General features: G+C 40.2%; 1 long non-coding RNA gene across 1 annotated transcript in view; it reads left to right on the forward strand.

Moving 5' to 3' along the window:
- The window catches only part of LOC141583599 (uncharacterized), a 30,866-nt gene extending 16,030 nt beyond the window's left edge, over positions 1-14,836 (forward strand). Inside the window, exon 2 of the long non-coding RNA XR_012516265.1 lies at positions 3,223-14,836. This is a non-coding gene — a long non-coding RNA (uncharacterized LOC141583599). The remainder of the gene's footprint in view (positions 1-3,222) is intronic.
- Positions 14,837-16,706: the final 1,870 nt, after the last annotated feature.

Here is a 16,706-nt window from a genome sequence, read left to right on the forward strand (position 1 = left end):
TCCCTCTTGTTGCCGAGGCTGTAGTGTAATAGCACAATCTCAGCTCACCATTACCTCTGCCTCCTGGGTTGAAGCGATTCTCCTGCCTTAGCCTCCTGAGTAGCTGGATTACAAGTATATGCCACCATGCCAGGCTGATTTTACATATATATATATATCTCTTAGTAGAGACGGAGTTTCTCCATGTTGGTCAGGCTGGTCTTAAATTCCCGACCTCAGGTGATCCGCCCGCCTCAGCCTCCCAAAGTGCTGGGATTACAGGAGTGAGCCACCATGGCCGGCCTACATTGTACTATCTTAACCCAAGTAAAAGGACTCCTCCATTCTTTCCTTACTTGTATCTCACCTTTCTGTGGTAGACTATTCCCTTGCCCTACACACTTTTCTTTAGCAGAGTCTCGGCTCTCTCTCCTTGTCTCCAGTGATACAGGTTTAGGGTCTGCCATCCCCACCAGTATTATAACTTATCTGCTTATAATGCAGCAAAAAAAAAGTGGGTGGGGAATGAGCACATAGCTTAGTTTAAATGAAATCTGAAACGTTTGGTACCAGAGTAGTTAAAAGTTGAAATGAATCTGAACAATTCAATAATCTTACCAGGAGTTTTCTCTCTTGTTTTTTCTCCAGGTACTTGTTAATAATTTGTATTTTATACTTGTGCCAGGGACAGAATCCAGCCAGTTTCCTCTTTCCTGTGACTTTGAATCAATATGTTTAAGGGTTTGGTTTTTTTACTTCTGGTTTTTTTTTTTTTTTTCTTTGAGACAGGGTCTCACTCTGTCACCCAGGCTAGAGTGCAGTTGTATGATCATGGTTCACTGCAACCTCAAACTCTCTGCCTTAAGCAATCCTCTCACCTCAGTTTCCTGATTATTTGGGACTATAACTGCACACCACCACATCTAGCTAGTGTTTATATTATTATTTTTTTTTTTGGTAGAGATGGGATCTCACTATGTTACCCAGGCTGGTCTTGAACTCCTGGCCTCAAGCAATCCTCCCACCTCAGCCTTTCAAAGTACTGACATTATAGGCTTGGGCCGCTGTGCCCAGTGCAAGTGTTTGGTTTTTTTTTAGTGCTTCTATCTAGGAAATTGGGCGTAGAGGAATAGATTATAAGATGGTTTTGAAAAATACAAAGAAAACCAGATGAGACCTATAGGTTCACAGTGACAGAAGACATATTTTTGCAGCCTTCTTTTGAATCTCCTTTGCAGAGAATCCTTTCCTCATTTAGCCATAAGAAATGATAGACCGTAAGAAAGGATATAGCAGACACTGTCACATTAATTGAAAGCAGGAAATTTATGTTGACCAGTGATGTCTTTCTGTAAGCCTGAACAAAGTAAAGCCTCATGCTCCATGCTCCATAAACTCTTCTCATGCTACATATATATATGATATATATATAAAATGCATATATATATATATATATATATATATATATATACACACACACACACATACACATAATATATGTGTATATATAGGTTCACTCACTAGCAATAGAGCACTTAAAAACGATCATTATTTGGGCAGAGAAACTACACGTTTCTGGATTATTTTATTTTGTAGAGCAAAATATTTACTGAAGACACTTGCAGGGGAGGTTATATTAATCTCCATAACTTAGAGAGGACTCTGTCAATAAAAAGTGGCATGTTGTCCTGTCTTCACCAAGACTCCTCTTTTTTGGAAGATTTTTCCTTAATTTTTAGAATGCTTTTATATCTTAATTTGGTCTTTGACATACAGTTGGGGGCTTTTGGGAGGGCTCTTAGTGACTTCATTCTCTAGTTTAGGTCACTTATCAAGTTGTTTGATCACCTGATACTGCCATATCAAGAGCCTTCTTGCCAAGAAATTTTAATTTTTCACTAGCTAAATGTCCATTTTTGTATAAGAGTGCATGACATTTAATTATGAGCAAGTTATTTGGCTTTTCTTTCATAATATCCAAGAGTCGGAGTGAGGGCACAGGACAAAAATCAAAGTACTTAGAAATGTGCTTTCAGTCAATATAGGGACAGGGGTTCCATTGTTACTATGATACAGCTACAGCCCTTAGAGTCATTATTCTGACTTAATGAAGGAAAAGTGCTAAGCAGAATTGGGTGTAGCAGCATAGATACATCCGGATACTAAATGTGGCTGGAACCTATAAATCAGAATTTATTCTGGGTTGAACTTCACTGGGTTCCCTCATTTTAGTGAAAATGCTCTAGCTCAAACCCCTACATTTACGGAATAACCCTGGGAATACTTGGAGGTAATTCTTCATGGGATGACCCGTGAAGAGATGCTCGTTCTCTACATGAATTAGCCTGTAGCTGTCATAATGTTTTAATAGTTATCTTCGCATACCCATTTATTTTTTATCTGCTATGTTTGTCTTTTATCTTGAAAGACAATCTCAGATGACATTTTTTATGCCTTCTCCTTAAATTATTCCTATAATTTTGAGGCCTACTCGTAATCTGGGAGAGTAAATTGTTTTTCTGTATGCATTTTCATATGGCTTAGAAAATTATTCTGCAAATAATACGTGTTCACTGTTTAAAAAAAAAAACTCAAGGTACACAGGGATATGTTGTGCAAAGCAAGAGCATCTTGACCTTAGATATAATATCAGTGGATTATTTTCTGTCCTTCCAGAAACTGTGCATATAAAAACACATAATTTTTGCATAAATGGGGTTCAACTAAATGTTCTGCCACTTGCTTTGTATCTAATGTATACATTTTAAATTGATAAAATGCAGTCACAGCAAGACAGGGCCTGTCATACAGCATGACATTTCATAACATTATATTCTTTTATTCTTGACTACAATATAATGTGCCTTTAAAGTGATCTTTTGTTTTAGTATGTATGGCAAGAACACAAGAGTTTTACAATAAACAATATCTTACAATAATGACTTATTATTTAGAGGAAAAAAAACCTAGCAAATATCTTGGAAAATGTCATCATGCATCTGGTGGTCTACAAACTTGGAGTGAGATTCTTGTCTAGTTCTGTGGCATTCCATATTCAGTCTCACAAAGAATGGGATTGTGAGAAAACCCATTTTACCAGTGGGATGTTTCACAAAAATTTTTTTGAACAAGATACTCCCACCACTCTCAAGACCTATAATCTAGTTAGATTTTTTTTTTTTAACAGAAAGCTTAATGCTTATTATTTGTAGCATTTCAAATGTTTCTACTTTTGGCTTTTAGAAAACAACTTCCACCAGTTAATTTTAACGCCTACTCTGTGTCAAGCTATGATGAATGCTTTTGATATGGTACGTCATTTAATGTTCACTGCAACCTATAAGGTAAGTACTGTTCTTTTCTGATTTCCTTTCTGTTAACAAAACAAAGGCACATAAAAGTTAAATAATATGTTCAAGACCACATCACTGAGTCGAGAAGCTGAGCTTGAGACCAAGGTCAGCGTAACTCCAGGGGTTAGCATACGGCCCGTATGCTAACCTCTGTCTGGGCTACCTAGCTTCTGCTGTGCAGTATTCTGTCCCTTCCCTTCCCACCTCTTGCCCTTGCACTGTCGGTGCACCCAACTCAGCACACCTGCAGTGTTAGCTTAAACAGCATACTGCCTTTACCTTTTGTTTCTTTTGAATCTGCCTTCTAGAAAGCCCTGTCCTCATTTAGCTCAGAGCACCCTGGTACAAGAAGAATCAGCAGACACTGCCTATTAAACTGAAAATGGGGAGTTCAGATCAGCCAAGTGGCTTCTTTCTGAAACCTCAACAAAGATAACCATCAAATGAATATCAACTCTGTATGCCACATATGCCTGTTTACAAAACACCGGCTTTTAGTATGACCTGTGTCCAAAGAATAGTGGAAAATAAATGTAACATACTCTGCTTGGTTAGCAGAGTATGTTACAGAGAACTCACCTTACCTAGTCATGAGTCTTCTCCTGGGCTTCGGAAATCTTGAATCTCAGTTCTCTCTCTTAACTGTGATACTCCTGATTCTCCTTCCTATCTACACAATCTTTTCTCTCACAAACTTATGTTGTAAGCTTGTTGTTTTTCTTCTGCATTTGCATCCTCTAATTACTGTTGGACAGATGCTTACAGGCATGTGCAAGTGGTTAAGGGTGAGTAAAAGTACATGTAGTGGAGTGTCGTGGTATGTATGTGTGGACGAGCAAATGGTGTATTTTTGTGCCTAATTCATTCTGATATGCTCTGGTATATATTCAATAAATGTGATAAATAAGTACTAACTAAAGACACAAAATTTCTATCACAAAAATGTGGTAGTAGAGCTAGGGAATTTCTCTAAGGCTCTCTCTCCCTCACTAGCTAACCTGTGCCCTAGTCAAGGCTTGCAGCATCTCTTGACTTGATCCTTACACATAGCTTCTAGATTAGTCCCCTAAACTTTTCTCTTTCAGTTCATCCTAGTAGCCAATATCAGATTTGTCTCCCCAAAATTCTCTTAATTGATAATCTACATATTGTGAGCTGAATTGTGTCACTCCCCGCACCCCTACCAAATTCATATGTTGAAGCTCTACCCTTAATGGGAATGTATTTGGAGATAGGGCCCCTGAGAAGGTGATTTAGGTTAAATGAGGTAGTGAAAGTGGATTCCCAATTCAATAGTATTGGTGCCCTTGTAAGAAAAGAAAGACCAGAGCTTTTTCTCGTTATGCCAGCACAGAGGAAAGATCATGTGAAGACACAGTGAGAAGCAATTATCTATAAGCCAAGAAGAAAGCCTTCACCAGGGACTAAATTAGTTGGCACCTTGATATGGAACTTGTAGTCTCCAGAACTGTGAAAAAATACATCTCTGTTGTTTAAAGCATTCAGTCTATGGTATTTCCTTGTGGCAACCCTACCAGACTAATACATTAGGGTAACTTCCTATTTTTCTGACTCTAGACTCCCTTTTACCTGTTACCAAATCTAATCCTGCCATAATTATCCATCATCTCCAACCTTTCCCCATTTGGCATTCTCTGCAGCCAAGTACAGTACTTCAGTGTTTCCTGAATACTGTCTTTTGTTCACGGTGGCTCCTGGTTCAAAAGAGGACCATGCCAACAGATTATTTCAACAGTCTCCCAGGTGGTCTCTGTGCCTTTCCCCTTCAGTTTATGCTCAGTCTACTCCTAGCACAGCTGCCAAGTGATTCTGTTAAAGCATATCCAAATATCTTACTCACCTGTTTGAAACCTCCCATTGGATTCCCATCTCACTCAGAATAGAAGATGACATTTTTTGTTTTTGATTCAGAGTCTAGCTTTGTCACCCAGGCTGGAGTGCGATGGTGCAGTCTCAGCTCACTGCAGCCTCCTCCTCCTAGGTTCAAGGGACTCTCCTGCCTCTGCCTCCCAAATAGCTGGGATTACAGGCACCCGCCGCCACGCCCAGCTAATTTTTGTATTTTTAGTAGAGACAGGGTTTCACCATGTTAGTCAGGATGGTCTTGAACTCCTGACCTCATGATCCACCCGCCTCGGCCTCCCAAAGTGCTGGGATTACAGGCGTGGACCAACTCACCTGACCAGAAGATCACATCCTTAAAATGACCCCCAAGGCCCTGCCCAGAAAGTTCCGCCATTGTCTTTCTGACCTGATCGCCTACTACTTACTTTCTTGCTCACTTCGCCCCAGCCATATTTGTCATCTTGTGGTTTCTCTAGCCTGCCAGGCACATCCCTCCTCAGGCTGTTGCACTTGCTGTTTTCTGTGTCTGGAATACTATTTCCCCCGGAGAGCCCTATGACTGCTTTCTTCATTTCTTCAGGCTTTTGCTCATATATTATCACCTTCTAAGAGACGTGGTCCCTGACCAACTATCTTAATTTGCACACATACGTCCCACTTTCTGCTTTATTTTTTCATGGCCACCGTCTGTCATGCTATTTGTTTCACTTTATTTTTTCTTATTTTCATGTTCTCTTAGAATGTAAGCTCTCTAAGGGAAGGATTTTGTCAACTTTGTTCATTGTTATATCTCCAGTGACTAGAACAGTGTCTGACTGATCAACAAAAACAAATTAAATGAATTCCAGGTCCTCTGCCTTCCTTTTTCTGTCTGATTTAGTTTTTCTGGTTTACTATCCCAAACCATAGTACCATCACCGTCAATCTGTTCAGACATGAATTTGTTCTGTTTAACATGTACTTGGTTTTTTAAATCTTCCCAGCCAAAATGTAACTTTCTTAAGTGAAAAGACAACATAGGATTTCTTTTCTATAATCCATAGCTCCAAGCAGAGTGCTGGGCATGTAGTCAACATTCATTAGATTTTTGATGATTAGATTCTATCTATAGTGAACTACAGTCTTTCAAAGTGAGGCTGCTTACTGGATAACTATAAAAAAAATTTCCAAAGGGGCAGACAGCTAGGGCTAAAGGTATACTTCCTTCCTGAACACTCAAAGTCTTTATGATAGAGATTGTCATAGTGCAGAAAAGCCAAGCAAAGGGTCTGTTGTTTATTGGGAGCTTAAGGAAATAGAAGGATGCAGAAGAATTGTCAATAATTTTTCAGGTGATGTCTTCAGCCAGTACAAGTATGGTTATAATGTGATAATAGTCTGTGTCCTCAGTCACCAGCTAAATCTGCTGAGAAGAGGATGAAAAAGCCGGATCCAGGGGTCTTTCTAAATACCAAGAGGTGTACTTTAAGTTCTAGGGTGGAGTTCTAGAAGCTAATATATACTTACAGATAAGAGCCAGAAAAAAAAAAGTTAATGTAGCCACTTTGGGAAACAGTTTGGCATTTTCTCAAAAAGTTAAACATAAAGGTGCTGGATGACCCAATGTTTCACTCCTGAGTATCTACAAACAAGAGAAATGAAAACATATGTACACATAGAAACTTGCACACAAATGTTCATAGCAGTATTATTCATAATAGCCCCCAAATGGAAACAACCCAATTGTCCGTCACTGGATGAATGAAAAGATAAAATGTAGTTTGTTCATATGATAGAATGCTGAGCAATAAAAGCAAATAAACTGATACATGTACATGGATGAAACTCAAAAACATGTTAAGTGAAAGAAACCACATGTATGATTCTATATACATAACATGTTCAGAAAAGTAATAGAGACAGTAGATTAGTGGTTGCTTGGTGCGGTGGCTGAGGGGGAGGAGCATTAACTATAAATGAACATGAGGATTCTTACTGGGGTGAAGAGAATGTTATAAAACTGATTTATGATGATGGCTGTGACACTTGATAGAGTTATTAAAAAACATTGATTTGGCCAGGTGCAGTGGCTCATGCCTGTAATCTCAGCACTTTGGGAAGCCCAGACGAGTGGATCACTTGAGGTCAAAAGTTGGAGGCAGCCTGGCTAACATGGTAAAACCCCATCTCTACTAAAAATACAAAAAAATTAGCCAAGGGTGGTGGTGCACACCTGTAATCCCTGCTACTCAGGAGGCTGAGGCACAAGAATTGCTTGAACCCAGAAGGCAGAGGGTGCAGTGAGCTGAGATGACACCCTTGCACTGCAGTGGGGGTGACAGAGCAAGATTCTGTCTCCAAAAGAAAATAAAAAACAACAACAACATTGATTTGTCCACTGGAAATGAGTGAATTTTATGATAGAGTCTTACTCTGTTACTCAGGCTGGAATGCGATGGAGTGATCATAGCTCACTGTATCCCTGATCTCTGAGGCTCAAGCAAGCCTCCTACTTCAGCCTCCCCAGTACCTATAGGTGTGTGCCTGGCTAATCTGAAAAATCTTTTTCTTTCTATAGACAGGGCTCTTGCTATGTTGCCTAGGCTGGTCTTGAACACCTGCTCTCAAGCAGTCCTCCCGCCTTGGCCTCCCAAAGCTCTGGAATTACAGGTGTGAATCATAATGCTTAGCCTAAAAAATGTTTTTTTTTTTTTAAGTTAATAATTTTTTCTGCTTGTAAAAGGAATACATACCAAGAAAATACAGAAAAACTAGATTTTTCAATCTAGTTTATATCTGGTTCTTAGACTATCTTAAAGTCTTGGATTTAGAAACTTGACCTTTAGTAATATGGGCTTCTTTATTTTCAGTTGGTGAAGTGGGCCCTGCTGAAGTGCAGAGAATCACTCATGATTTCAAAATAGGGCAAGGGTTTCAATAGAAGGGAGCTGATTGGCTGGCCTGGCTTGCTCTGGTGAGAGGGCCACACCAGTGTCTGGGACTGGGATCTGCAATCGTGGGTGGGGTCTCCAGTGCAGCAAGAAGTGAGGAACAAGGCCAAGAGCCCTAGGAAAGGTGGCCAAGGCAACAGAGCAGGCTCCAGGGTGTCAGTGTCACATGTAGTCAAGAGTGGGCTGGAGTCGGGAAGCCAAGGGGTCTGAAGCAGAAAGAAGACATCAGCTCTCCCAACTGACAGAAACAAAGGTAGATTGAAACAGAGCATCAGGAACCAGAAGTGAACCCAGCCATAGGCAAAGACTGTTTGCTACTGCTCTCTCACATGTTGACCCAAAGGAACTGTGTGTGCTGGTATATAGGCACTCTAGTTAACCTTCCCACCTATCCAGAGGTAGGACTGAAGTTAGAAGATGTTAACCATCAGTCTTGGTGTGAGAAGCATTTAGTGGGTACTGATTTCAAACGCCATGTGAAATAAAGGTATTCACTTTGTCATTACTCAAGAAATTGACCATCAATGTTGTAAAATTGACTATGGTGATGGCTGCACAAACTCAGTGGCTATACTAGACATCACTGAATTGTACACTTTAGGTAAAGTGTATGATATGTGAATTATATCTCAGTAAAGCTATTTATGCTTTTTAAAAAGAAAGAAAAGAGAAATTGACCATGATGGGCTACTCTTTAACATCTAGAGGATGGGGCCCATGAACTTCTCGCATGTTCAAAATCTCTACTCCATCTGCCTCCCAGTGAACTTAAGGTTTCAGCAGTGAAAACTGATTCCTCCGTCATTCTGTTGCTTCATCTAACCCTCAAACGGGTTAAGAAAGAGAAATGGTAGTTAAGAAAACTGTGCTGCTTATCCCTGGAGGGGTAGTGCATAGCCATTAAAGGTTGTGGAATAGCCAGGAGCAGTGGCTTATGCCTGTAATCCTAACACTTTGGGAAGCCAAGGTGGGTGGATCATCTGAGGCCAGGAGTTCAAAACCAGCCTGGCTAATATGGTGAAACACCATCTCTACTAAAAATACAAAAATTACACAGGCATGATGGCTAATCAGTAGGCTGAGACATGAGAATCACTTGAACCCGGGAAGTGGAGGTTGCAGTGAGCTGACATTGTACCACTGCACTCCAGCCTGGGTTACAGAGTGAGAATCCATCAAAAAAAAAAAAAGTCTGTGGAAAACCAAGTTGTGGAATCCATATATTATACACATAGAAAAAGCCTAAGCAAATAAAATAAAAACAGGTTAGCAGAAGTTAAAATGCTAACAGCAGTGTAAGAGAAAGGGGAGAATGATTTTTCTCTAACAATTTGTATTCTAATGTTTCTTTGCCTGTCAAGAGATGCCATTCTGTGGTTTTCAATGATGAATTATTCTGGAGAGACAACACATTCAGCTCAGCTCAGAGAACTTACTCTGTGAGATGTGCTTTTTTTCTTGTGACAAAAGGAGTCCAGGGAAATAGGAAAACTCAGGGTGCTAAAAGAAGAGAAAAGAAATAGCAGGGGCATAGGGGAGCAAATAAAGTTGCCTTCTGTTGTTCAGAGTTTTTGTTTTTCAGTTATGTGCAAGAAAAAAGTCAATGTGAGATTCTAGCTATGTAGGACGACCGGAATGATCTTCTCACATCTTGGCGTCTTCTACCGGAAAATATTTTCTTTGTGAAGATACCAAATACAGCTGCTACTCTTCTCCTCTTAAAGGAATATCTTGTACCAACTGACCTGGACTGAATTCAGCAGTATCTTAGCTGCAAGGAGGATAGCAAAGTAATACAAATACAAATAATACAGATGCAGATAAAATCATTTATGTGGACGTAACTAGCTTAACACGAAGGATAAACGTTAGCTTGTCCTCCAGCACTGGGAAAGGTAGGGTCTGTTATGGAGTGGTTTATTCAGTTCTCACTGGACAGGTAGATTTTGATCTGCTTGAAATGAGCAGATGGTGCAATGGAAGGAGTCATGAAAAAAAAAGGGTATATCAGTGGCAGAACCAGAATCGGACACCACGTCTGAGCCTTGTAGTCCAGCACCACACTTTTCAGAAGCAAATCCAAACCTGACTCTAGAGAGGACTTGAAAGGTTCTGATCTGTCCTCAAGATTCCTTTGAAACAAACTGGATCCTAATCTGGATTTCTTTTCCCAGAGATGTCTGGATTCAGAGGAGAACCAGGTCCAGCCTGCCCTGTAGAGCCAGGCCAGAGCTGAGCAGCAGTTTGGGAGGGCCTAAGGGGTCCGGTGCTTGGGTAGATCTGGCTAAGTAGTCTCTGGATCCTTCTGCATTTCAGTTTTCAGTAGTAACAGCACCAGCTCTCCTCAAAAGTAGCAAACAGGAATAGCTAAGGCACAGATATAACACTAGTGGTCCCAAGAATCATTGGCTCGTTCATTAAATACCAGTATATTGCTCATTTGAGAGACAGAACTGGGGAAGATCCGGGTCCACTCTCTGAGGACAGCTTTGTGTCTGAGTGTGATCCCAAGAAGGACACATTCATTCAGGGAACACAAAGGGAAACTGTGTGGAAGGTGGAAATAGAATAAAGTGGCATTGTACCTAAGGAAGCCCTGAATGGCTTCACTTTAGAGACAGGCTCAAAGGGTGTAGGGAAGGGAGTATTTTCTGACAGTCTTAGAAAGAAGGCAAATGCTGTCTTCTCTCTACTTCCTACTATTCATCAAGCTGAGAGCTACAAAATGTTCTGTAAGTTCGGCAATGATTTTTTCTAGCAATTTGAAGTGTGTCAGAAAAAAATCAAAATCAAGTAACAACAAAAACTCAAAATGTTTTCATCTGTTTTCTTTCGGAAGATCAGCGTGTTGTATATTACATTGAGATTTTTAGCAGATCCTTCTGATCTATTGATAAGGTTTAACCAAGTATTCATAGATAATGAATGTTTAAACAGAATTGTTTTCATATGAAAATTCCAGAATTGTCATTTAAAAGCATTTTTAAAAATAGAGTACACCAACTGTCCTCTGAAAGTATAGCTTAATTGATAAGAAAATGTTTCTCTGGTTTTTTGTTTTGTTTTTTTTTTTTTCAGATTAGAAGTGGCCTTAGAGATTATGTAACCGAATCCACTTATTTTAAAAGTACTTCTAGCCAGGCACAGTGGCTCACACCTGTAATCTCAGCTCTCTGAGAGGCGACGGCAGATGGATCACTTGAGCTCAGGAGTTCAAGACCAACCTGGGCAACATGGTGAAACCCCATCTACAAAAAATACAAAACTAGATGTTCATGATGGTGAGTGTCTGTAGTCCCAGCTAGACAGGAAGCTAAGGTGGGAGTATCATGTGAGCCTGGAAGGTTGAGGCTGCAGTGAGCCGAGATCACGCCACTGTACTCCACCCTGGGTGACAGAGTGAGACCCTGTCTCAAAAAAAAAAAAAAATGCTTCTACAAAGCAGGAAGATTCAGTCTAAATATCGGCAAAAAGTATATTAGTATTATTTGGAAAAATTCTAAAGCATACTCTTCACAACATAAAGATAGATGGACTGGGCATGGTGACTTACACCTCTAATCCTAACACTTTGAGAGGTGGAGGCAGGAGGATGACTTGAGGCCAGGTGTTTGGAAGGAAGGAAGGAAATAAGGAAGGAAGGAGGGAGGGAGGAGAGAAGGAGGGGAAGAAAGAAAGAGAAAGAGAGAGCGAGCTGGCCAGCCGGGCACAGTGGCTTATGCCTGTAATCCCAGCACTTGGGAGGCCAAGATGGGTGGATCACAAGGTCAGGAGTTCAAGACCAGCCTGACCGACATGGTGAAACCCTGTCTCTACTAAAAATACAAAAATTAGCTGAGCGTGGTGGCACACGCCTGTAATCCCAGCTACTCTGGAGGCTGAGGCAGGAGAATTGCTTGAAGCCAGGAGGAGAAGGTTGCAGTGAGGTGAGATCATGCCACTGCACTCTAGCCTGGGTAACAGAGCAAGACTGTCTCAAAAAAAAAAAAGAAGAAGAAGAAAGAAAAGGAAGAGGAGGAGGAGGAGAGGGACAAAGGAAGGAAGAAAGAAAGGAGAGGGAGGGGGAGAGAGAAAAAGAGAAAGAAAAAAAAGGAAAAAAAGAAAGGAGGAAGGAAGGAAAGAGAAGGTAGAGGTAGTGTGGCTCATGCTTGTAGTTAAATCAATTTGGGAAGTTGAGATGGGAGGATCCCTTGAGCCCAGGAGTTCAAGGCTGTTGCAACCTATGATCACACTACCACACTCCAGCCTCAGTGATATGTATATTTGGAGGTTTTATTTAAAGCCATAATATAGCCTATATCAAATTTGTATCACTAAAAAATTGAACTTCTTTTATTATTTGACAAACCAAACTAATGTTTATGAAGTTACAAGAAATCATCTCTAATCCATGAGCTTAATCTAATTATTCTGGAAACATTTTTAGACAGTAAAATATCTGTCACAGCTTACGTTATCTTATTAGAACAAAAAAACATGTTTCAGATACAAAGTATGCATATCTATGAATTTGTGTCATTTTAAAATAAAAGTTAAACACTTCAAGGGGGTTCACATGAGAAATTTTTATTAATGTATTTATTTGAGACAGGATCTCACTCTGTCCCTCAGGATGGAGTGCAGTGGACCAGTCATGGCTCACTGCAGCCTTGAACTCCTGGGCTTAAGCCATTCTCCCAAGTAGCTGGGACTACAGGTTCACACTACCAAGTACAGCTGATTTTTTAAATGTTTTGTAGAGATGGGGTATCACTATGTTGGCCAGGCTGGTCTCCAATGCCTCGCCTCAGGCACTTCTCTGACCTTGGCCTTCCAAAGTGCTGGGATTACAGCCATGAGCCACCATGCCCAGCTGAGACATTTTTAAAATAGATTAAATGATTTTATCTTCATTATCCTATTTTATTATTATGTTGAAGTGGAAAAGAAAGATGACTTCTACTGTTAAAATTTTTAAATGTTTTTTAGTGTATTTCAAAGGCAGGAGGATACACTTAGAGAGCTGTCTAATACACTGAATCTAGAAAAAATATTTAAATATTTCCATAAAGTGGACGAGCTGATAAAAACATGATAAAATTTAGCAGTAATTGATATGAAATTTTATATTGTGTTCCAAAAAATTTTGCATCACTTGAAATTTTTAGTGTAGATGAGAGAAGACTTAGCCGGGAGAAAATAGCTATTTTCAAGTATTTAAAATGTATTCAGAGAAAGAGAAATTAGCCTTGCAAGGTGTTGCCTCAAAAGTTAAAACTAGGAGCCCAATGGGAAGCAGATATTAGGCAATAATGAGAAATAACTTGTTTTAATTACTGCTATAGGTAGAGGAATGGGCTGCCCGTAAATGGCAACCTTTGCATAAGAGATTTTTTTGGTAGCAGTTGTGTTATTATTTCCCTATGATTTAAGGAAGATAAGCTAACCATTACCCAGCACCCAACCCTGCTTTTCAAGGCCAGAATGGTGGCTTGTACATAATAGACGCCTCCATAAATAGTTTTGAAAAAGTGAACCGATTATGGCCTAATTATTGCTACATATCAGTAAAATTGTGGAAATATAACAAATTAAAATCAAAGTATGTAGTTAATCTGATAAAAGACATTTTAAAAAACTGATGATGGACAGGGAGAGGTGGCTCACGCTTGTAATTGCAGCACTGGGAGGCTGAGGTGGGTGGATCACCTGAGGTCATGAGTTGAAGACTACCCTAGCCAAAAGGGTGAAACCTCGTCGCTACTAAAAATACAAAAATTAGCTGGGTGTGGTGGCGGGTGCCTGTAATCCCAGCTACTTGGGATGCTGAGGCAGGAGAATCACTTGAGCCCCAGAGGTGACGGTTGCAGTGAGACTCCACCTCAAAAAAAAAAACCTGATGAAACATTTATAATCTTTTTAACCTAAGCATTTTTTTAATGTTGAAGAAGAACTTTTTTTTTCTTTTTTCTTTTTTTTTTTTTTTTTGAGACGGAGTTTCACTCTTGTCGCCCAGGCTGAGTGTCATGGCACTATCTTAGCTCACTGTAACCTCTGCCTCCTGGATTCAAGGGATTTTCCTACCTCAGCCTCCCAAGTAGCTGAGATTATAAGCTCCTACCATCATGCCCAGCTAAATTTTTTGTGTGTTTTTAGTAGAAATAGGGTTTCACCATGTTGACCAGGCTGGTCTCAAACTCCTGACCTCAGGTGATCCACCTGCCTTGGCCTCCCAAAGTGCTGGGATTACAGGTGTGAGCCACCACGCCCAGCAAATGCTGAAAATTTTTTTACTTTTATTTATCCACATTACTTTGAACTTAAAGCTGTGTGCAGATTATTAAATAAAAGTCTTACGGCAAATGCCTGCTGAACTGTGAAAGAATCTGTTTTACAACAAAGCCATATTTAGTTTTAGGCCAGCTAAGAAACGAATCAACCCAGAGCATCACATGACACAATTTAAGATACACTGTAGCTAGGAAGGGTATTTTTACTACTGGAGAAACATAACCATGGACATCATCTGTTTGATTTTTTTTAAGCCAGTGTCTCCCTCTGTTGCCCAGGCTGGAATGCAGTGGTGCAAACGTGACTCACTGCAACCTCAACCCAAGTGATCCTCCTGCCTCAGTCTCCCCTGCAGCACTCAGGCCTGTTTGAATTTTTTAAAAGCAATCCTTTCATTCCTGACCATACAGGAGGGAAAGTAACTCAGGTTCACTAATACATACATACTTAAATAAGCACAGAAATCATTAAGTAAAATAAGAAAAAATAGAAAGTGAAGTTCTAGAATTCTTCCACCCAGAGTATATTTGAAACAAGCAAACAAAATAGGCATTATGTTGTATATTCAGTTCTGACTCTTGCTTCTTTTTTTTACCTATATTCTGGTTAGATCTTTGACATTTGGTAAAAAGAAGCTTTCTTTCCTGTTCCTTCTTTCCCTTGCAGTATTAGGGTCTTCCTGACTTCATCCTTCTGTGCCACCTCTTTAAATGAAAAATTTGAAGGCGTTTGTCCATCCTACTCGAATGTCATTGTTTAAAATTATAAACTGAGGATTTGCAAATTCCTTAGAGTGGAATCTAAGAAAATCTTTAACATTTCATAAGTTGTATCCTAGTCAATGTCCTATTTTCAGGACTTTGTCTGCTCTTTTTTCCAGAGCAGACAAATTCCCCAGAGTTACGCAGCATGCCAGACCATCCTCCTTTTTATTTAATTATTTCGAAGGATGAAAAGCTCTTTCATAGCAACCCCACAAAATCTGTTATACCAAGCACCATAAGAAGTCACACGTAGCATTGAGCTCAACACAATGCCGGTGATTGTAACTCTTCTCCTCCGCTTCTTGTCTCTCCACTCCTCAGGCCTGTAACTTGTACACGTTCTCTCTTCTGAATGCAGGCTTAACACTAATATACCCAGCAACCACACATAGCTTCCTGTACCCACCTCAAAGTGATAGGCTGTTCCTTCAGCATGAGTATGCAACTATGGAAGACAGGAGATTACATTTTCTTTGGTCTCATATGAATGAACTGGTTCTGTTGTGAGATGCCAGGCAGGGCCACACTTGCATAGAACTGCCAACTATTCCAAGGCCCAAGTGGTCCATTTTGGTAGCCATCTCTCAAAATATAACTGGCTGAAACTTAATAACTACGTTCAGCAAGGGATTCCATTCAGATACCTACCCAGGCATATCACTGGCAATTTAATCTAGAAGCTTCACCAGCAAATCCATTACTCATAGTTAGGCTTTCTGTGGGTGTTCTTGCAGAGTTTTCTTGTTCACTTTTGTAATTTGGTAAAACTTGCTTTTAAAATGCTCCTGGCTGGGCATAGTAGCTCACGCCTGTAATCCCAGCACTTTGGGTGGCCAAGGCGGTCAGATCAGATCACCTGAGGTCAGGAGTTCAAGACCAGCCTAGCCAACATGGTGAAACCCCATCTCTACTAGAAATACAAAAAAAAAAAAAGCTGGGTGGGGTGGCAGGTGCCTATAATCCCAGCTACTTAAAAAACTGATGCAGGAGAATTGCAGGTGTGAGCCACTGAGCCATCCCATTCTAAGTAAGCAGGAGAATTGCTTAATCCTGGGAGATGAAGGTTGCAGTGAGCCAAGATCATGCCACTGCAGTGCAGCCTAGGCAATAGAGCAAGACTCCATTTCAAAAGAAAAAAAAAAATGCTCCCTACCAGTGTTCTCTCAGCTGTGCTGCCATGGCGTAGAACATGTGGCCTTGGATCGCTAATGTCTTCTAGTGTTGACTGAGGGTCAGTCAACCTATCACATCCAACTCAAGCAAAGTGTCAGCCTCCCAGGCAGATCTGAGTACCTGTGTTTCACTGGTTTCTGTCTCACAGATCCTGTAAATCAGGTAACTGACTTCAGCCACTCAATTGTCAGAAAGATCAGACTCCTGTTTGTGACCCATCTCTGGCAAGTATGTAGGACTTTTTAAGGCACATGTACTAATCTCATGTCTGGCTTTATTATTTTTTTCTTTGTTATATATTTCTTTGTTACAGCTCTGTCATGGTTATTTTATATATTTTTGCAAACCACCTAAAATTCTGGTATAAGTCA

Source organism: Saimiri boliviensis, chromosome 2 (assembly GCF_048565385.1).
Source record: "Saimiri boliviensis isolate mSaiBol1 chromosome 2, mSaiBol1.pri, whole genome shotgun sequence".
Lineage (NCBI taxonomy): Eukaryota > Metazoa > Chordata > Mammalia > Primates > Cebidae > Saimiri > Saimiri boliviensis.